Genomic DNA, 22117 nt, shown 5'->3' on the forward strand with positions numbered 1-22117 from the left:
CAGTAGGCACACGCACGCACACTTGGAGACTCATCCACACGCAGGCATGCTCTCACACATGCTGCCGGGGCACTCGTGGTCAGCTCTGTGGCTGCAGCTGTGACCTCTAGGTCCCTGGGGCCTCCGTCTGGACTGTGCCTCATCACTTCCTGCTCCAGGGCTTCCAGTTCCAAACTCGAACTCCAGACTCTCTCCTGAGACCGTCTCATCCTCTCTCCAACTCTTCTCGGCACCATCTCTCCCCATCTGTCCAGTGTTTCTCAGTGCCTCTTCCCCAAGACTTGCTCCTCCTCCTTGTTCCTGTTTTTTTCCCTCTCCAGGTTTGTCCCATCCCTTCCCCGAGATCTGGCCTAAACCATCCATGTTGTCTCTTTCCACAATCTGCTGTTTCCTGCCCAGATCTGTCGTCCTCTTTCTTCCCCAGATCTGTCACGCCTCTTCTCTCACCCAGTTCTGCCTTGCTACATGCCCTCACTCTGTCCCAGTCCTGTTACTCTGTCCTCTGGCTCCATCCTGCTCTCCCCCTCTAGCCCCACATCTGGGCCTCTGGAACCACAGCTGGTTCTCGTTAGGAGGGGGAGGGGCAAGACCGTTCATTGGGGCCTGCACTGTGATGTCAATCCCCTCCCCACCCCCCACTTGCAGCCTGTGTGTCTAGAGGACCAGGGAGCAGGGGAAACATGGGAGAGGAAGGAGAGGTGGTTTGGGGGAGGAACTGGGGGACCATAAGGGAAGGGGGTGCACTAGGAGGAAGTAGAGGAGTGGCCCGAGGTACAGAAGGGGAAGCAGGCTGGGGTTGCTGGCACCACTCAGGCCTCCTCCCTCAACTTCCTGTCCCAAGGCCAGGGAGGGGTAGGGACCAGAAAGACAACAGGGTGAGAAGGGGAGCTAGGAAAGGCAGACCGGCACAGTAGTGGAGGAAAAAAAGGGCAGCCTTCATGAGCAAAGGGAGGTGGAGATACAGGGCCAGGCAAAAATGAGAGAGGAAAGAGTTCTGGTGGGTAGATGACAGGGAGCAAAACTGAGGGAGAGGGAGTGGGTATGGCAAAGGGAAGAGTGAGTGGTGTTAATGCAGAAGAGAGAGGTAAGTCAGAGACAAGAACAGCTAGCCCAGACAGGTGGGTCCTGGGGGTCGGTGGGACTAGGACGGAGAGGAGAGGAGGCTGACAAGCTGGCTTCCCTGGAGAGCCTTAGGACAACCCCATGGGAAGGCAGTACCCAGAGCCTAGCTCTGTCCTTCCCGAGGTCTGGTTCCCAGGAGGCATCCTGGGAGAGGCTGGGGACGGAAGTGAGCAGGCAAGGTAGAAAGAACATATATTTTCTGAGCTTTTACAGCATGCTATGCCCTATGCTAGGCAATTCACAGGCAGCATCTCATTTAATCATCGTAACAACCCTGTGAGGAAGGTGTCCCGCCTTCCATTGAGAAAACTGAAGCTCAGACTGAACCGAGTTTCCTGAATTAACACAGCCTCCATTTGATCCCAGGACTATACATTCCACACTGCCTGAGATGCAGGGGGAAGGGAAAGATGGAAGAAATTACAGGAAGGCTAAGGGAAAGAGTCCTAGCGGGCCAAGGGAGGTCTGAAGCAAAGAAGCTACGGGAGGAGGGAGACAGGTAAGATGTGTCTTTAACAGCCCAGGTCAGGAGCAGTGGGACTGAGAAGACACAGAGAAGAAATATGCAAGGCGGTAAAGCTGACAAGACTTGGCCGCCGCCTCTTCCAGAAGGGTGAGGGAATGGAAGGACTCTAGACTGACTCCTACGCTTCTGGCCTGGTTACTAAAGTGGTGCCATTAGGGTACCACAGTGGAGAAGCTATTTTTTTAGGTGCCTATTGGGTGTCCCCACGTGGAGAGAGCCTAGGCACAGTTGGAACTGGGGCCTAGGAGAGAGGTTTGCGTTGGAGATATGGATTGGGACAAACCAACGGGTAACCAAAAGCCATGGATGTGGGGACCATCGGATAGGACGTGCAATGTGGGAAGCGAGTCTACGACAGAACGCTGGGGAACAGTCACTCTTAAGGCATAGACAGAGGAGACCTTTCTTCATCTTGGAGAAGAAGGAGATGGAGGTAGTATCACAGAAGTTAAGGGAGGAAACATATCCACAAGGAGGGAGGGATTGATAGCATCCAATGCTGCTAAGAGTTACGTAAGATGTGGGCTGAGAAGTGGCCACTGGCTTTACCAGTCAATAGTGATCTTGGGGAGAACAGTTTTAGGAGAGCCATAAGGGTGCAACCTCCTTGCACTGGGAAATAGAGAGAATGAACTGACTAACGACTGGCCACAGACCAGATGTCAGGATAGATTCATTCATCAATGCACACTTATTGCACTCCTAGAATCGGAAGGCAATATGTCATAGTGAGGCAGGACAGGATAGTGGTAAAGATGTGGATTCTGGGGCCAAACCAACTGGATTTCTGCCCAGCTTCACACTTACTAGCTGTGTGACCTTGGGCAAGCCCCTTAATTTCTCATTGCTTCCATTTCCTCATCTATAAAATAGAGACTATGTTTGTAGTCGGAACAGTCTGGCACACAGTAAGCATTTTATGTGCAAACTTGAGCTGTTATTACAGTGGTTAAGAAGATGGGCTCTGCTGTCAGACAGACTCGAGTTCGGATTCTGACTCTACCACTGACAGTGTAACCCGGGAAAGTTGTTTAACGTTTCTGACACTTAGTTTCTTCTTCTGTAAAAGGAGGAGTAAAGTGTCTACTTTATAGAGTCGATAAAAGAGTTAAATGAAAAAATGGTATAAAAAAAAACTTAGCATAGCGTCTGGCACACAGTGAAGGCTCAATAAACAGCTGCTATTGTTGTGTGCAGACACACAGAATAACACCGAGATAAGTGTTATTTCACAGATGAGGAAACTGAGGCTCAGAGCAGGTAGCAGAGAAACATCTGGAATGCAGCTATGATGGACTCCAAAGCTAGAGCTTCCTGTTAAACCATGGTGCTTCTCTGCTGGAGGGCTTGGAATGCCCTGATTAAGGGTCATGTAACCAGCCAGGTGATAGAACAGGAAGAGAGAATGAGCAAAGCTCTGCTTCAGGAGAATAACTCTGGCAGTGCGCACAGAGTGGGTTCGAGGAGAAGATCCGTGATGAGGTAATCGCCAGTCCAGGTTGAGGGTCAGTTGGGCATGAAGTCAGGTGGTGAGACAGGGGAAGGGACCAGAGGATGCTCGGAGGTCTCCGGGAGACAAAGAAAAAAATAGGGAGAGGCAGTCCCAGTGCATGCTTGTGAAATGGTTCATTAATAGATTGATTAGACAAATTTCTATTGAAGACTCACCATGTACCAAACACCATATTAAGCAGTACAGAACCAATTTGAAATAGCAGTGACTCAGAGAGATCGAGTCCCTGCCTTTGTGGTGTTTACAAATAGGGAGATTTATACAGGGTGAAGGAACTAGGGGTGGTAGTGATGGGCGGCAAGATCCTGGTCCTAAGGTCTGACCCTGACAACTGGAGTCCAGACTGCAGAAGAGGCCAGTGAGGCTGGAGCTAGTAGAGAAGTTGGAGACGTAGCAACCCAGAGACGTCAAGAGGGAAAAGCAAGTTTGGGGAAGCAGGAGGTTGAGGGTCAGGAGAGCACAATAAAGGGATTGAGACGTTGGAAATAAAATTAGCTAAGTTGAGAATTGAGCACTTAATAGTTTTCTTTCTGAATCTTCAAAACAACTCTCAATGCTACCTCCATTTTCAACTGAGGAAAGAAGAGCTCAGAGAAGCTAAGGTCACCTAGGTGGCAAGTGGTGTGACTAGAAGGTCTTAAATGTACAGACCCCCTCGACTCCCTCCGTTCCTCTCTCTCCTCCTCCTTCATCACCAATCTTATGGGAGGTGTGTTCTAGGCCCTAAGAGACAACAGCTCCTTCCTTTGAGCAGCTTAGAGAAAGAAACGGAAACAGAGATTCTAGTGTGCTAAGCAGAACACAGACAGGCATGCTGACTCAGGCTTGGGGGCTCCAGGTGACCCCTGGGAGGAGGTGCCCTCTCACTAGGGGACACAAGAACAGAGAAGCCCTTCCCAAATGGCAGCAGCTGAAAATGCCTAGAAGTCAGAGGGTTACCCAGGAAACGTAGACACTAGAACTTAAGGAAGGGGCAGGCAGCTGGAAGCCAGTTATAAGTCGTGACCCAACAGCGTGAACCCCTCGAAAGGGCTTTTGCTTTGCAGGTGCCAGGGTATCATAGAGTCCAGTCTTGCTTCCGTTACTGCTGATAGCCAGGAGAGAAGAGGACAAGAGCACAAGTATCTGGGAACCTGATATGGGGAGGAACAGGGGCCAGGTTGCCAGGAGCTGGAGGGCTCCCAGTGGGTGTTATGTGAGGGGCATTAGAGGAAGGAGATGCCTATGGCACCTCCAGGGAAGGGGGTCTGGTGGAGTGGAGCAAATGGCAGGGTCCTGTAATGCCTTGTGGCCTGATGGCAAGTCGCAGCTTCCTCATCTTTCATTCTCTCTGAGAACTCCAGTAAGGCGCCCGGTCCAAGAGATTTGGATCTTCAAATTTCTACTCCTTAAACACTTGCTAGCTGAATGAAAAATAAAGAGAGGGGAGAGGAAGAAGATCCAGGAAAAGAGAAGCCCAGGTGAAAGGGAGAGAGGAGGAGAGAGCATAGGGTGAGGAAGGATAAGTTGTGGGGAAGGGGAGTGGAACTGTCTCTAATGTGATATGTGGACATGGAAATCAGTGGAACTATCTCGACTGTGTGAGTTTTTGAGACCAGATGTCAGTCTTCTGAAGAGTGTATGAGGGGAGGGGATGTGCTTCAAGGCGCCTTATTTTTTTCATTCATTTGTTCATTGCCAAGAATCTGTAGAGGAGCCCTGGGGACAAGCAGATTACTAATATGCAACCTTGCCATCATGAGGTCCCAGCCCAGTCAGAGACACAGAACAGGGAAGAGGCAATGACAACAATAAGACCAGAGGATCCCAAGCCTGCCTGGTAGAGTCAGGAAATGAGGGGTTTGAGATTAGATGTGAGGATGGGAATGGGTTAGCCAGGAGAAGGGAGTTAATGGCTTTTAGGGCAGAGAGGAATATATGCAAAGGGCCAGAAGCATGGAATAATGCACTGTCATTGGGGAACTACAAGGAATTCAATGTGGCTGGAACTGGCAATGTGAGAGAGCTAGGGAAATGGGACAGGCGATGAGGCCGGGGAGGGTTGGGGGAGTCAGATCATGAGTATCTCACAAGCTTTATTAGGTGGAGATTTCGCCCCAGACAGTGGAAACACACTCAAGAATGCTGAGTAGGGAATGACATGGTTCGATTTGCACTTTAGAGAGATCCCTCTTGCTGCAGTGAGAAGAATGGATTGGAAGAGGGAAGAATAGAAGTCTAGGGAGACAGTTAGAAGGGTCTTTCGGTAATTTATGTGAAAAGATGAGCTGAGGCCATCAATGAAAGGGATTATCAGAGAAGGCAGGAAAAGAGGTAGAACCAACAGGTTCCAATGACTTTCTGGGTTATAGCAGCTGTGGAGAAGGGAGTGGCTACAGTTAATTTCTGAGTTATAGCTTGAGAACTGAGTGAGGATGGTGCTTTGGAGGAGGATGGAATGATGAGTTCGGGTTTGGAGATGTTAAGGGGCTCGCAAGCTACATAGTAAAGATCAGGTAGGAAGCAGATATGAAGGTCTGGAGGTCAGAAGACAGGTCTGGAAGAGGTAGATATTTGGCAGTCATTAGCTTGTATATATTAAAGTTCTGGAAATGAATGAGATGGATCACCCAGAGGGGTGTATACAGTGAGATGATAAGAAGGTCCAAGCCAGAACCCTAAGAAACAGTAACATTTAGGGGCCACCTGACGAAGTTCCCAAAGCAGCCAGGAGTTGTTCCGGGAGAAAAATGCATGGAACCCACCATACTGCAATAATGTTTATCTGCCTGGTTCCCCTACTGAGGTTTAAACATCTTGAGGGTAGGAACAGTGCTTTCTACCATAGTATCCCCATCCCCTAGCAGTGTGGTTGACACATTAGAGCTTATTAAATGTTGATAGAATAAAATGGCAGCTCAGAAGCCATAAGACAAGAATGACTCAAAGAGAAAGAACGATTAACGACGTCAGACCCTGCCAAGAGGTCAAGCAGTCGAGGACTTTGAAAAAAGCCCCTAGATTTGGCAGGTGAGAGGTCATTTTTTCTTAGGGACAGCAGCTGCATTGGAGGGGCAGGAGTAAATGGGAAGTGAGGAAGTGGGAGCAGTTTCGTGCAGAAGCCACTCACAAAATGTGGCAGTGAAGTAACGTGAGAATTTCTTAGTTAATTGAGTATTACAGGTGACTGGAAGCTCTTCATGTACTCACAGGAGGAATGGGTATAGAGGGAGAAACTGGAGACAGGGGTTAGAAATGGAGTAATTATTTGAACCTGAGACATGGGAAGAAATGGAATGTTTAGTCAAGCAAGGTCCCTGTGGAAGAAGGAGGGGATGGAATCCACAACACAGGTGGAGGACGGGTCTTAAATAGAAGAGATGCCTCTTCGTTATGACAGGAAAGAAGAAAAGGTTGAGGAGGATGCAGTAAAATTTGAAGGAAGAGGCAGAAAGCTGAGAGGATTCAAGCTGGATGGCCTCAGTTTTCTCGGTGTTTGAGTAGACTAGGTTATCTGATAGCACTTCCTCCCTCTTTATGTACTCCCTCTCCTCAACCTCCACATCCATTCTGTCACTAAGTCCTGCAGACCCTGTTGCCTAAAGAACTCTTAAAACCATCTACTGCCTCTTTCTGTGCTGCCACTTCCCCAGTTTAGGCCAGTGCGATCCCCTCCCCGGGTTCCTTCAATACCCAACTCTCCTTTTCAGACTCCTCCCTCCAGTCTCTGCACTGAAGTCAGAGTGGTATTTCTAAAACAGATTTGATCATATCACGCCACAGCTTCAAATAATCTGGTGACTTTCCATTACTCTTGGGTTGGATAAATTTTTTCATATGACCTACCAGAACTGTACAATACAATTAACCCTCCACTGACCTCTGTCTCCTAGACTCTCTCACCTCTCCTCATGTCATGCTATTAGACCCAGGCTCAAACATACATCACTTTCTTCATGTAGCTTTCTCATGCTGTTGTTTTGGCTTGGAATATTCTCTACCCACTCTACCTCACCTCTGCCTATCCTTTGGTTGACTTCCTATTTACCCATCAAGCTGAAGCTTAAATGTCACTTGCTCTAGAAAGCCTCTTCTGACTTCCCTACACTGGCTTAGGTTTCCCTACTATGTGTTGCCATGTTACAGCACTCACCCCATAGCCTGTAAGCTCCATCAAGGCAAGGACCATGTCAGCAAACATATATTAAGCACCTACTCTGTGCCAGGCAGTGTGGTAGGTGGTCCTACTAAGGATGAATGAACCAGTGGATTGACTAGTAAATTTGCTGAAAACAATGGGGTGAGGGATGTGAGGTTAACGGGTGTGATGAAAATAGAAAAAAAAATCATTTATTTATTTATGGAAGGCACAGTTGAGGGTAGAATTTGTGGAAGCATGAATTTGTGGAAATATGAATTTATAGAGGCATCGCCTGGCATGGTTGAAGGCTCATTCCAGCTAGGGTTGTAATTTTGTGGGATCGGTGGGCTCAAGGGCAATATAGCCAAGAGAGGCCAAGGAATGGCTGAAGGCATGGTCCTGGGCATGTAAATTGGATGGAAAGCCCAAAGCCAGGAAGGAGCTGATTAGGAGAAAGCAAAGAGGTCAAGGGCAAGAGGTCATTATGAGGTTGAAAAGTAAGTGTAATGGGAAGGAGGGCATCTGAGAACTGGAAGGACATAGGAGGCTCTGGGCAGAGTGGAATGCAGGTGTTTAGAATTTTAGAGAGGGACCAGCTCTACAGGGTTGTCCTGGGAAGGGAGAAGAATATCTTTAAAGAGCTCAAGAAACTGCAAGGCCGGGGTTTTGGAAGGAGACTTAGAACCATGGGTGAGGGGACCTCTGATCCATGTCTCCAAGTTTTCAGGGAACAAGAGGGTAAGCCTGGGTAGTGTATGGATGAAGAGTGATGGTATGAGCATCACAAGTTAACGGGAGTTTACTGAACGGCTGGGACAGTTCACTCTGAGGTGTGTCACCTAAGTGTATCTCCTATGGGTTGTACAAACGGGTGCGTAATGGTGATTACAACACAGCTTCCTGTTAACGTCAGGTCTTTGGGATGCCTGCTGTGTATGGGCAGCTCTGATAAAGTATAACTCGGATGATGGGTTGGCTATGACAGTGTTTCCATTGCATGTGTATTGCTGTGATGGTGCCTCCTACCGTATGTGTTGGTCTTGACAATGATCCTGTGAGAATGTACTGGCTGGGTCGGCTGGGTCATTTCTACTGTGGGTGTGTGTTGTCCTCAGAGCATCTTCTGTAGGTGTGGTTGGATCTGAAAGTGCTTCCTGGGGGTGTGATGGCTTTGAAGGCATCTCTTGTGAGTATGTGTTGCCTGAGACTGTGTCCCCTGTGGGTTGAGTAGGGCTATGACTATGTCCCCTGTGGGTATTTGAGGAGTTGACATAAGCAACAATATTTTTCTGGCCTATGACCCTGTGGCTGCGGGCCCAGCCCACGGCCACACAGAGTTCATTGTGCTTCTAGACCTCCTTCTCCCCACCCCTCCACGTGGAACCAACCAGGCCTGTGGTGACCTCCTTCTGTCCCCTGCACAGGATTCTGATCAAGGTGTCTTGGATACAAACTGAGAACACCCAGCTGGGATGACCTGCCTCCACTTGAGGCTTTGCCGGTCTCTCCTCTACTTCTCATTACTTCTACCCCTCAGTTTCTTTGTCTCTGTCTGTCTGTCTCTGTCACACATCCATCCTGCACATTCTGACACATGTCTTCCACAGTGGCAGGCAAAACACACACAATCAGTTTCTCTCTCTCTCTCTCTCTCTCTCTCTCTCTCTCTCTCTCTCTCTCTCTCTCTCTCTCCCCCCCCTTCTTCTTCACAAGGACTCGCTCACCATGACACACACTCATTCTAACCCACACACCCTCGGAATGACACGCACATACACACACGGCCAGCGGACAGACATGGGTACACAACCTCTTGGTGACACGCACTGACTCACACTCAGCCTGTACACTCACGCTCGGTAGCGCGCACACACACACACACTGTGCCCGCACCCCCGCGGCACACTCTCATGCCAGCGCACACCCCGACTGGATGACACACGCACACAAAGACCCCTAGGCCCTGCCCCCGCGCTCACGTTCACGCTCGCCCTCATCCCGCAGGCCCAGGACACCACCACCCCCCCGCCCCCATTGTCTCCAGCTCAGAACAAAGCCCCCGGCTCCGCCGCCGCCGCCTCCGCTCGGGAGAGGCCAGCGGGCCGGGCGGGCGCGGCCGGACGGGCCGGGTGGCAGCGGGCACTGACCTCCGCGCAGCGCGGGCTCCCTCGCCAGGTCCTGGGGCGTCGTTCGGCTGCGGTCAGCCCCCCGGGCAGCGCCTGCCCGCGCGGGGCCTGGGGCTGCGCATCGTTCGCCGCCGCCGTCTCCGGGCCCGCGATCAGCTCCGCGCAGCCGACCGTCGGTCCACGCGCCCCTGGCCGTCGGTCGGTCAGGCCGCCGCCGCCGCCGCCGCCACCGCGGGGGCGCCGCCTCCTCCACAGCCGCCCCGCGGAGGATGCGAGCTTCGCCGCCGCGGCCCCGCGCCCCCTCCCCAACCCTCACCCGCCCTCCGCGCGGTAACCCGAGCCCCCGCCCCTCCGCCCGCGGAGCCCCCGCCCCCGCCCCCGCCCGCGCTCAGCGCAGCGGCACCCCCAGCGCCCGCCCGGTCTTCTCCGCCCCTCGACTTCCCCGCCCCAGTCCCCGGCCCCGGATCCGGCCCCAGCGTCGCGCGGTCCCCACGTTCCCGTTCTCTCCACTTTTCCCGGTCACGGCGTCCCGTTCCCTCCTCCAATCCCATTCTTTATGTCCTCTCTTCTCATCCCCTTCTCCTTCTCGTCTTCCCCTTCCATCTTCTTTCCCACCCCCTCTACTCCCTCATTGTCTTAGTCTCCCTCTGGTCCAACCCTTCTCCCTCCCAACCCTTTTCTCTCCATTCTCAGCTCCCTTTCTCCCCATCCATTTCTTCTCACCGCTTCTCCCCATCCTTTTCTCTCCACCCCCTTCTCCTCGGTGCTCTTTCCCCAGCCTCTCCACCACATCAGATTCTTCACAACTTGCCCTTACGCCCTTCTCCCTTCCCTGTCTCTCCACCCCATTCACCCCATCTCTTTTTTTCATCTCTTTCTCCGCAACCCCTTCTCCCTGTCTCTGCCTCATCACCCGCTTCTCCTCCCACCTTCTCCCCGTTCCATTCTGTCATCCTCTTGTCCCTATGCATTTCTTTCCCCATCCTCTTCTTCCATCTTAATCTCTCCATTCCCTCCTCCTAGCCTCTTTTGATTCCATGCTCTTTGCCTCTTTCCCCTTTTCATCGCCTAGTTTTCTTTCCCTTACTTCCTCTTTCATCCCAAATTTGAGGCTAGAGGTAGATTATTGGGATGAAGAGATTCGGGGATGATGGTCTAACTCCATCATCCCCGAATCTCTTCATCCCAATAATCTCCAGAAAAGAAAATGAGGTAGAAACTGGGTAGGGAGATGGGAACGGGCTTGCGGGGCCAAGATAGAGGAAATGGGAGAAATGAAATCAGACAGAAGAAAAGAATATTAAAGAACTAGAAGAGTTTTGACTCCTCTGTTTCTGTCCTTATGACTGTGCAGTAGGCTGTGAGTCCATAGGTATTCTGGACTTGGGACTTATTCAGATGGCACAAAGAAATCAGGAACTTCTGGGGAGAGAGAACAAAGTTTTAGTTAAAGCAGAAGGAAGTGTAATTTTGAAAGAGAGGAATGAAGGAGAGGTTGAAGTCGCTGATAATATCCAGGTTTCTGGCCTGGGCAGCCTGGTGGATGGTGATGACATTCACTGTGCTAGACAAAAGGAGCAGGGGTAGCTCGTAGGGGGCGATGTAGAAAGATGATGACTTTCCATTTGTATTGCTGACTTTGAAGTGCCTGTTGAGAGGGTAGGTCTGCAGCTTAGAAGAGCGGTCTGGGATGGACAAATATTTGGGAGTCATCTGCAAATAGCATATAAGCTTGAATATGGGGTGAGGTTTTTGCTTTTTTACTTTTCCAAAATCATCCCTCGGGAAAGAGAGAGTAACCTTCTATTTGCATCCTTACAAAGTCTCTTATGTTACAGGGTCTGATCTCATTTACTTTATTTTGAACAACAAACCACTGGATAAGGCAGTATGGCATGGTGACTAAGTTTGTGGACTCTGAAGCCAGACTGCCTGGCTTGGGGTCCAGACTCTGCCATTTTCAAGCTGTGTGGCTTTTGGGAAGGTACTAAACCTGCCTCTGCATCAGTTTTCTCAACCATAAAATGGGGCTGATGATTAAATGATTTTAGATATGTTAACTACTATGTACCTAGCACATTGTAAGTTCTCAATAAATGCTATTTTTACTGTTTGTGCAAGACTCATTAACCTGAAATGTCCTCAGCAATACTATTTTGAATGCTCTTATAGGTCACATGCCACAGAACCCATAATCAAAGCAATTAAACACAGCTTTGGTAACTATTCCTGGTAGTATGACCTCACAATTGCATGTGTTGGATGTTTCTAAATACACTTTTAAAAGACCACTTTAAAAAGTAATACAGTAGTACTTGATAGGGGTTTCTGGGATGCTGGAAATGTTCTATTTCTCGACTTGAGTGATGTTATGTGGGTGATAATTCATTGAGCTGAACAATAAATGACTTGTACCCTTTTCTGTATGAATGTTATAGTTAAGTAAAAAAATTAACAATTAAAAATTATTTTTTAAAGGTAATACATTAGGTGATTTTTAGAGGTCATGAATATACTCTTGTGGGACACATGCAAAAAAAAAAACAACTGCCCTAGTGTGATGCAATGAGACTTGTGACTTGGGATAAAGTTTCCACTGACTGCATCATGTGTGGATTCAAACTGCTGCATCCTCATGTGAAGAAAGAGGTCATCCATTCTGGAAAATGTATAAGGTGGCTGAAGATGTCCACTAACTAATATAAGTAAACTTTTGATTGTTTCATCCTTATTCCTAAAGCTGCAAATATTCAGCTTGGTCAAAAAGCTTTTTGGACTTTCTTATTGGGAAAAATGAGGACTTGCATTAGCTTTGGGTAGCCTTATATGGTAAATGTAACAAGTGGCAAGTGAAGCTAAGAGAGAGAATAAGATTGCTCAGGAATGGCATGTACATTGGAGAAGGGGTCTAGGACCTGAGGACCTCCAACATTTAAAGATTCAGGTGAGGAGAGGCAGCCTCCAAAGGAAAGTGAGAAGAAATGGCCAGAGAAGGAGAAGAAAGGAAGGGAGGTGAGTGGTGCCATGAAGCAGGGAGTGGTCATCAGGACCGAATGACACAGAGGAGGCCAGGGAAGTAAAGGCCAAAAGGTATCCATTGGGTTTGGCCAGAGGGTAGCCACTGGTAACCTTAGAGACAGGGTAAGTGGAGTGGTAGGGATGGAAATTAGTGAAGCAAAAGGCACTGAAGATTTGAAATAGAGACCATTCTTCAAAGAGGCTTGACTACCTGAAAAGAGAGAGATCTATATTAAGTGGGGGCGTGGTGGGGGGAGGTGGTGTTATAGGGGGCTAGAGTTTTTAAAACAGAAGAACGTAAATGTCTTGCCTTTTTCTTTTATTGAGATATAATTGATCTAAATGTATTTTCTTGCTTTCTTCGTTTATTGAAGACACGTGTAAGTGTCCACTGTGTGCCAGCTTTATGCTTTTAATACATAGTTAAGATATGACTAAGGAGCTCACAGTAAGCTGTGAAGACAGATCTGCAAATTAGCACTGGGAAGTATAATGATAGAGGAGAGCATGAGACTGTGGGCATAGAGGGGGTTTCTAACCCAGTCCAGGGCTGGGACGTCGGCGAATTGTGTCACGAAGATGACACTGGAACTTGATTTTGAAGGATGTAGAAGTGTAGCAGAGGGAGAAGTTTGAGAAAGGACTTTTGGGCAGAATAAAAAGCACCATGTTCAAAATCAAGGGCATGAAAGAAAATAGCTTTTGGAGGTTGGTGTATAGGTAGATGTTGGTGATGATCCTGAGTAGATTGACTTGGCTGGAGTGTAGGGCATGTGGGCTAGTATGAAAGGATGAAGCCATAAAGGTAAATAAGGCCAAATCCTGGAGGATACTGTATGTCATGTAAAGGGTCCTGGCTGTGAGGAGCCATTGAAAGGTTTATTACTAAGGGAAGTACAATGATCATGTGATGTGAAATTGACATTATTGTGGCTGTAATATTGAGGACCAAAGGAGACCAGATGAGAGTCAATTTCAACTGCCCAGCTTGTACCGAGGGTGTACACTAATTGATAGTAGGATTAGAGTAAGAGATAAAACCATAATACTCGGTGGCTGACTAGAAGTGAGGATTCTAAAATGTCTTCCTCATTCCTGGATCATACATTAGTGATGTTACTTATGAAGTTGGGGAGACAAAGAAGGAGCAAGTCCGCAAGGAGAGAGATAAGATAATGAATTTGTTTTGTGGCATGATGAATTTAAGATGTATGTGAGATATCCAAATAATGATGTCTATTTGGTGGTTGAGTATAAAATTTAGAATTCAGAAGAGCCAGTTGAACTGAGGATAGATATTCTGGAACCAACTGTCTATAGGTGGTTAGGTGGAGCCATGAGAATGGAAGCGGTCACCTGTGGAGAACATACAGTAATAAGAGAGTCTGGGCAACCTTTAAGGGGTGGATAACAAAAGAAGAGCCTTGAAGGAGATTAGGAAGAAACAGCCAACATGGTAAGAATTGAAGAGAGTTGTGTCCAATATTTTATTATAGAAGCCACAGAAAGAAATAACTACTAAACGAGTGACCTATCATTTCACTTTCAGGTCTCAGCTGAAGCATCACTCCCATCACAGACATCTTCCCTGACCTCTCTGACTAGGTCAAGACCCTATGTGATGAGTTCTGATAGTGCCTGGTACTTCTCCTTTGTGGCAGTTATCACAATTGCAAGGTTCTGGTATGTGAGAATTTGATTAAATGTCTATCTGCTCCACTAAACAGTAAACCCGCTTTATTTACCTTATGAGTTGTGCCTGCTCATAGGTGATGTTCAATCACTATTTGTTAAATGAGTGGCTGACATGAAGGGGCTATACCAGAGTTAAGAAAGGCTTTTAGTGAGACAGCAGAATCAAGGACCACTACTCAGTGAGTGCAGTAAGGTAAGAGAGAGAGAGAGAGGATAGTTAACAGGAGAAAAAAGGAAAGCAGCAGGACTATGTTTAACACCACAGATAAGAAACTAAATGAAAGGCAATGGCTAGTGGAGCAATGTCCCACAGGAGAGAAGAGGGACTGAAATATTAACCTTGGCTACAGGAAGGACTTGGTAGTTAACAGAGAGAGATACTTCCTCTTTTAAGACTGAAAGGGAAGATGGGTGAGGATGCAGATCAGTGTGAGGATCTGGGTAGGAATTTGAGACCTCCATACCTGGTGATACATTCACTCTAGGGAGGTATTTGGATTTTGTGAAAAATGAGGCATAAGGGATCTTGAGGAAAGTGTTAAAGGAATGGAGATGCTATCAAGAGAAATGATGGCTAGTGGGCTTAGAGGCCTAAAGGACTATGGAGCTGAGGATGCCGGTGAGAGTACAAAGGATGTAGGCACAGCTACACTAAAGTCCTTGAAAGAGGGGAGATCTTTTCGTGACAACACTGAGGAGGAAGTGAAGGGTCAGAGGTATATAAAGGGACTGAGAATTTAGGGGTTTGTCACCACGAAATAGACATTTCAGAACAGGAAAGATTGGGAGGTGGGTCCACAATGAGAAGGGCTAAAACAAGGAAGCAGTGGAAGGGTGAATTAAGTAGGGGCAAAGAAAGATAGATCAGTGTGGCGATGGCCCAAATGGGAAAGAAAAGATAACCTGAGAGGCCTGCCATGTGAATGATGATCCTGGATGACAGGATTGGAGGCTGACAATTCTTGCTGGTCCTGTGTTTCATTTGTTCCTTCTTAGTGCAGGAGGCAGTACTGGTAGCAGCAGTGCTTGGTTTCAGATTGCTCCAAGCTTTAGTCCCCTGTTCAAATGCTCATGAGAAGCCACAAGTTATTAGAGCTCTTCAGTACAGACCAGCCCTGGAGAAAGTGAGCAGGATTATTAAAAATGGCGAGTCCAGCACTGTTTGAACTGGGATCGTCCAAGAGCTAGTATGTTTTCCAGGCATTGAAGGGCTTCAGTTCCCTGTAGAGACTAGGAAAGAAAAAACACTCCTGATTGTCTCCCAGAGAGCAAGAGCCAGAGAAAGCAGAAGGGGATGGGAGCTAGGACAGATGGAGGGGTTAAATGTGAAGGGGAAGGAGTCCTATCCTCTGGGATGGGAAGTAAGGAAAGCCAGTTCTTTGAACTTCAATTCACAGGGATCAATTGGCTGAAATTGACCAATTCAGTGAATTTACTAAAATTTTGTTTCTTTTAATTACATGTAATTTACAACGTTTGCATGGTTTGATGATTTTTAACTACTTTTGAAGATTTCTTTCTACTAGAATCAGTTGACTAATTTGAAGTTTAGTCTAGCTTAGTTTTAGTTTTCATTTATTTGCAGCTGTTTCACTGAAGTTATTTTGCCATGGTTGGCAAAGTCAGTATATTCTGAGTTTTTCCTTGCTTTTAATCTGTGACTTATGGAAATGAAAATTTCTTGTGTATTTTGCTCTACAAGTATTGTGCAATGACTCAAATGTCAAAAATTTTATAAGCAATTGGGGGGGGGTTCTCTTTTTCAAAAGATTTTCAATCCAATAATTTGCTTTCTTTCTTTAGCTTTATATAGATATGAACTGAAATATGGCCATACTGTATTTTCATACTGATTGGTAGGTGGTACTAATAGTTATGAAATAAGTGATAGAATTAATTATATAAATGCTATTATAAAGTCATTAGTTCAAGATAATTGTTCTAAGATGTCATGAAGACTGATAAATGGGGCTCCTGCTGTAGTGACATCTAAGAAACTTATGTAGAATTTCTGCCAGTTCCATTCATGTCACATTAGGAAGACTACTTAAGAGCTCTGCTTATTCCTATCCTTGATTACAATCATTACTACTTCTAAATAGTTTTTACTTTGATTTTATTTTTTATTTGCTTAAATTTTTATTAAGGTATAATTTGGTATGGCTCCATAGTGTAGTGGTTAGCACATCTGCTTTATAGAAGGTCCTGGGTTCGTGCCCCAGGTGGAGCCACAAACCATATCTCAGTGCACCAGGCCCACCAGGCCCGTGCACGCTGGGAGCATGTGGGAGGAGACGCCTCTACCTTCAGAAATCCAGTTCCTGGGGGGAAACGGCAACATTCATAGGTCAGGGTTGGAAGCGGGGGTGGGGTGGGGGGAGAGGGGCTGACAAAGTCCACCCTTCTAAAATATATAATTTACAGTGGTTTTTATTATAATCAGAGCCTTATATCTAGGACCACAATCAAAATCTAGAATATTTTCATTGTCTGTAAAGAAACCCTATGCACAATAGCAGTTACTTCCCATTCCTTTCTCTCAGCCTGTGGTAATGAATCATCTACTTTCTGTCTTCATGGGTTTGCCTATTCTGGATATTTCATATAAATGGAATCATGCAATATGTGGTCTTTTGTGTTTGGCTTCTTTCACTTAGAATGTTTTTGAGGTTCATTTACATCATAGCACATATCAGTGCTTTATTCCTTTTTATGGATGTTCAGCATATTTTCATATGCTGTTGGTCATTTATATGTCTTCTCTGGCTTCTCTGAAGATTTACCCTTTGTCTTTGATTTTCTGTGGCTTGAATATTTTCTGTAGGTTGACTGTCCTGTAGTTTTCTACACCAAGATGTAGATTTCCCCCCCATTTATCCTGCTTGGTGTTCTCTGAGCTTTCTGTATCTGTGGTTTGGTGTATGACATTAGTTTCAAAGATTCCAGCCATTATTACTTCAAATATTTCTTCTGTTCCCTTTTCCCTTTCTCCTCTTGTATTCCCATGACATATATTTTGTTGTTATCCCACAGTTCTTGATATTCTTTTTTCTTTTTTTTTTCTCATTCTCCTTGCTAAGGAGAACAGACAGGTTTGGGTATATATCAAAATGGTCACCTTTCCCATCCCTCTGCTGGAAGCATGAGGAAATTTTCTTGGATCTTCACATTGAAAACCTGGTGGGGTTCTTAGTTCTTGTCAAACCAGAAACAAGCTATATATCATCTTTGGATAAATGTCTATACAAATATTTTCCCTATTTTAAAATTGGGTTATTTGTCTTTCTATTGTTGCATAGTAGAGCTTATTTATCTGTTCTGGGTACAAGTTCTGTAACAGATATTTGATTTGCAAATATTTTCTTTCCTTCTGTGGATTTGCATTTTATTTTTATTATGATGTGCTTTGAAACATGGCAGTTTTTTCATTTTAATGAGTTCTAATTTTTCTTTTGTTGCTCATGTTTTTGGCATCATATCTAAGCAACCATTGTCTAATTCAAAGTTAAGATTTACTGCTACGTTTTCTTCTAAGAGTTTTATAGTTTTAGCTCTTACATTTAGGTTTATGATCCATTTGAGTTAATATTTGTGTGTGATGTGAGGTAGAGGTCCAACTTTATTCTTTTACATGTGGATATCTAGTCCAGAATTATTTGTTGAAAAGACTTGTCTTTTCTCATTTGAGTTTCTTGTCATACTTGTCAAAAAAAATCAATCGATTGTAAATGTATGAGTTTATTTTTGGACTCTCAATTGATATATATGTCCATTCTTATGTCAATACCCCACGGTCTCAATTACTTTGTAGATTTTAAATCAGGAGGTATGAGTTTTCCAACTTTGTTCTCCTTTTTCAAGATTTTTTTTTTTTTTTTTTTTTGCTATTCTAGGTCCCTGGAATTTCCATATGAATTATAGTATTGCTTTGGTAATTTCTGGGGAAAAAAAAGTAGCCATGGTTTTGATAGGGATCATGTTAAAAGCCGTAAATCAATTTGGGGAGCATTTCCATCTTAAAACTGTCTTCCAATCCATGAACATATCTTTACATTTATTTAGGCATTTGAAAACTTCTCTCAGTAATGTTTAGTAGTTTTCAATATATATGTCTTGTACTTCTTTTGTTAAACTTACTCCTAAGGATTTTATCCTGGTAAACAGAGTGGGCTTAATAGATAGGTTTCAACAGCAGAGAGCAATAAAGAACTATGGGGCCAAAGTCCTGAATGAGGTATCCACATGGATAGAGTAAGCGCATAATGGAATGGTAGCAGGTCTTAGGATGGTCAACAAGTCTCTGGGCCTAAGACTTCACAAAACGTGTGAGTGATCAGAAGCTGTCTTTCTCCACCTCCATCCCCCAACAGCCCAGCATGAATTGCCCAGGAGGAGCTGTTTCTTGGTGTTTGTACGACTCCTGCAGAGAGGCCTTTGACCATCCTCTACTTGCTTCTATCTCTGCTAGCTCCATGTTGACTTATCAGTCATGTTTTAAATTAATGATATTCTGTCATTCTAGCCCATCCTGTTAGGTCTCTGATTGATTGAATTTAATGATTCACTTTGTGATTAACTCTGGGCTTTACGTTTTCTCCTCAAAGGCGGACCATCAGGGGAGGCAGTATAAACGATGTGGAGTACCAAAAGAAAAGGGACTTTACATAAAGGCGAATGACACACGGAAACCACAATGAAGAATGAGAAAGTTCTCCTTCCTAGCCCTTTGCCTTCAGCCCATCATTTTGGACTTTTCCCTCAACATATATGTACCCTTAAGTGCCTGTCTCAATGACTAAGGATGGGCAAAAGTACTCATTGTAAGTGTCTTAGTTTGTTCAGAGTGCTATAATAAAATACCACAGACTGGATAGGCTAGAAACAATAATGATTTATTTCTCAAGGTTTTGGAGGCTGAGAAGTCCAAGGTCAAGGTGCCAGCATGGTCAAGTTCTGGTGAGGGCTTTCTTTATGGTTAATAGCCGGTGACTTCTTGTCATATACTCAAATGGTGGTCAGGGCAAGGGATATCTGTGGGGTCTCTTGTATAAGAACTCCAATCCTGTTCATGAGGACTGTACCCAAAGGCCCCACCTCCTAACACCATCACATCAGGCATTAGGATTTCAATACATAAATTTAGAGGAGGCACAAACATTCAGACCAAAACAAAAATGAATACACTGATCTTCAAAATTAATTTTAAATCTCCTTTCCTTTCAAGGTGCATATCTCTGCCCTGTGTTCTCTTTTGTTATCTAATTTCTTGAATTGTCTTTATGGTTTCTGCTCTGTCAGAGGTCAACAGTGAAAACCCTAATTCCCAAGACCTGTGGCCAATATACTCATTAAACCACTACTGTGGATTCTGGCCAACAGTAGGGTCTGAGAACACCAACATTATCTAGCATCTGCCACCAAGAATTCACAATCTACTGAGATAGACATAAATAGATGTTTTTGATACTCTCTTCCCCTTTTTACTGTCCTCAGAGGGCTTCTCTTTGTCTGACCTTTGAATGTTGGCTCTATCCTAGGCCTTTTTTCCCCACTTTTATTCTGTATTGTTTGTTGTAAATCTCATCTGCTCCAGTTGCCTCCATTTCCCACGTGTGTGTGACTCTCACATCTGTATTGCGAGCTAACACATATTTTCTAAGCTCATAAGTCTGTAGCATATATACATATCTTCTGTTCACAAGACAGCTCCTTAACACAATTTATTTTCAACAAAGTTTATCACAGTAATCTCAGACTTGCTTCTCTGTTATCCCGTTAATGGGATGGATCTCTGTGAATGGAAGTACTCCACCCAACTGTCCAGGTAGAAACTTGGTGTCATCCTTGACTCTTCACTTCTTCCTATACCTCATGTAATCACACGCAATGTCTGGTCTATTCTGTTTCCTCTATTGCTGTCCGATCTGTCAGTGTCTCACCACTTCCACAGTCTCTGGCCTAGTCTTGTCTTTAATCAATTCCCCTTGGATTCCTTACCTAGCCTCCTATTCAGTTCCTTTGCTTCTAGTCTCATCCCTCTAACCCATTTTCCAGTCTGATGCAATAATGATCTTTCTGAAATGTAAATCTGATCCTTTTTCTCTCCCTTCAAAAATCCTCCAGTGGCTTCCCCTGGTCTTCAGGATAAAATCCAAGCACTCTATCATGTCTTACAGGACCCTTTGTAACCTGATACTGCCTGGCTTTCCTGCTTCATTTCCTCTACTTCTTCCTCAAATACTAAATCCCAGCTGTACCAAATTACTTACTTGGAATTTCTCATGCACTGCACTTTTACCTGTAGTTCTTGCTGCCTGGAATGCCCTCATGTCTGAGTTCTCTCCCCCATGCTTCAAGATTCAGCCCTAGCATTGTTTCCACTGAAGTTCCTCAATGATCTCCTCCTCTTTTGGTACTCTAGTAAATCTGTGTGCACCACTTTCCTACTATCTGTTTTACTATGTTGTATTGATTTGTTTATGATCTAGTCCTCCAATTGGCCTGTTGGGCCCTTGAAAAGTTATCTCTGTATTCTCTGTACTAGCACAGTGTTTTGAACGGAGAAGGAATATACTAGCTGAATATATTTGATAATTTTTTTCTGAGTGCCTCCTATGCACAAGAAAGACACTACACTAGGTACCGTGATGAATTTTGCAGGTTCCTTTTCCTCTTAGAAGGCAATTTCTGTTTCCTTCATAGATTCTGTATCCTGTCTGTCCCCTAATGTCTGACCTCAGCCTCCTTTTCCTCTACATATACACTCTGAGTCACCCCATTCATTTCCTTAGCTCTAATTGCTGACAACTCCCAAATCCCGTCTCCCAGCGATAAACTTTCCCACAAACTCCAGATGCTCCTAGGCATCTCAAACTCAGCTCATACAAAACTGCACTATTTTACCTTTCTTTTATCCTTCTGGGAGAAAAAGAAAATTGAAGGAAAGTTTCTGACACAATTTTAAGGAAAAGCAGTTCAGAATTGTCAGGACAATGGCATTAAGTTTTCTGTGATATCCCTAGGTATAGCTTTTGTATTTTCATTGCCTTGGGGTCAACAGCAGTAAAACTTTAATGCTGTGCATCCCATGGCTGGGCTACACGGTGGTGTACCAAGGTGTACGAGAAACCAGTGTAAATAAGGTTTACTTTCCCAAAGCATCAATTTTGAGACGTGTGTGTGTGTGTGTGTGTGTGTGTGTGTGTGTAAGGTATTGTAAGAACTGAAAACATTTTTATATTAAGCAGATTATATTATGAAACATAAGGCAAAATGTCAGAAAAGTTTAAACTCCTTTCCTCAAAATATAGGCACACAGACCATTTTTATTATTAGGGAATCTCAATATAACTACCAAATTCATGTCCCAGCTTCAGGGACATGTATTACAATATGCACAGGTATTTAAGGGCATGGAGAGGAAAGCCTTAAGGGTACAGACATTGTCCACTAGTGAACAATGGGAAGTCAGCACTGCAGGAAGTTCTTTTTCAGATGAAGTAAGAGGAAACTGGGGAAGGGAGGAGTTAGTGAGCTCTAAATGCCAAACTAGGCTGAAGAACTTTGTACACTGTACTGCTTCGGCCCATAGATGTTTTTAGATGCCTATTTTGTCTCATGTTCTCTATTGGGTGGCACGGGAGTGAATTAGATTATGTCCCCTAACCTCAAGGAGTTCACTATCTAGTGAAGGATGCCAAAGAATGTGATGGTGCCTTTTGCAATGAAGGATATACAGTGTGAAATTGGACCACTGGAAAGTGCCTCGTTTTGCTTGGGAATTTAGTGAAGACTTCATAAAAGATACATCATCATTTCAGCCTTTGGCTAAGTCTTGGAAAATGTGTAGGTATTGTCTGTCTGTGGGTTGGTGAGAAATATTTAAGGAAACTGGAATATGAAATGTGTGGCAAATGAATTAGATACATACTTACATTCCTGACAGTCATTAAGAGCACTTAAGTGCCCAGAGGGGAAAAAGCCCAAGTCTTTTTTAG

At 45.2% G+C, this 22117-nt stretch overlaps 1 protein-coding gene across 1 annotated transcript in view; it reads right to left on the reverse strand.

The window, feature by feature from the left end:
- Positions 1 to 9721, reverse strand: part of DCHS1 (dachsous cadherin-related 1) — a 33765-nt gene extending 24044 nt beyond the window's left edge. Inside the window, exon 1 of the mRNA XM_036221330.1 lies at positions 9429 to 9721. The gene's annotated coding sequence lies outside the window, so the exon portion shown is untranslated. The remainder of the gene's footprint in view (positions 1 to 9428) is intronic.
- Positions 9722 to 22117: the final 12396 nt, after the last annotated feature.

This window comes from Rousettus aegyptiacus, unplaced genomic scaffold (assembly GCF_014176215.1).
Source record: "Rousettus aegyptiacus isolate mRouAeg1 unplaced genomic scaffold, mRouAeg1.p scaffold_m13_p_5, whole genome shotgun sequence".
NCBI lineage: Eukaryota > Metazoa > Chordata > Mammalia > Chiroptera > Pteropodidae > Rousettus > Rousettus aegyptiacus.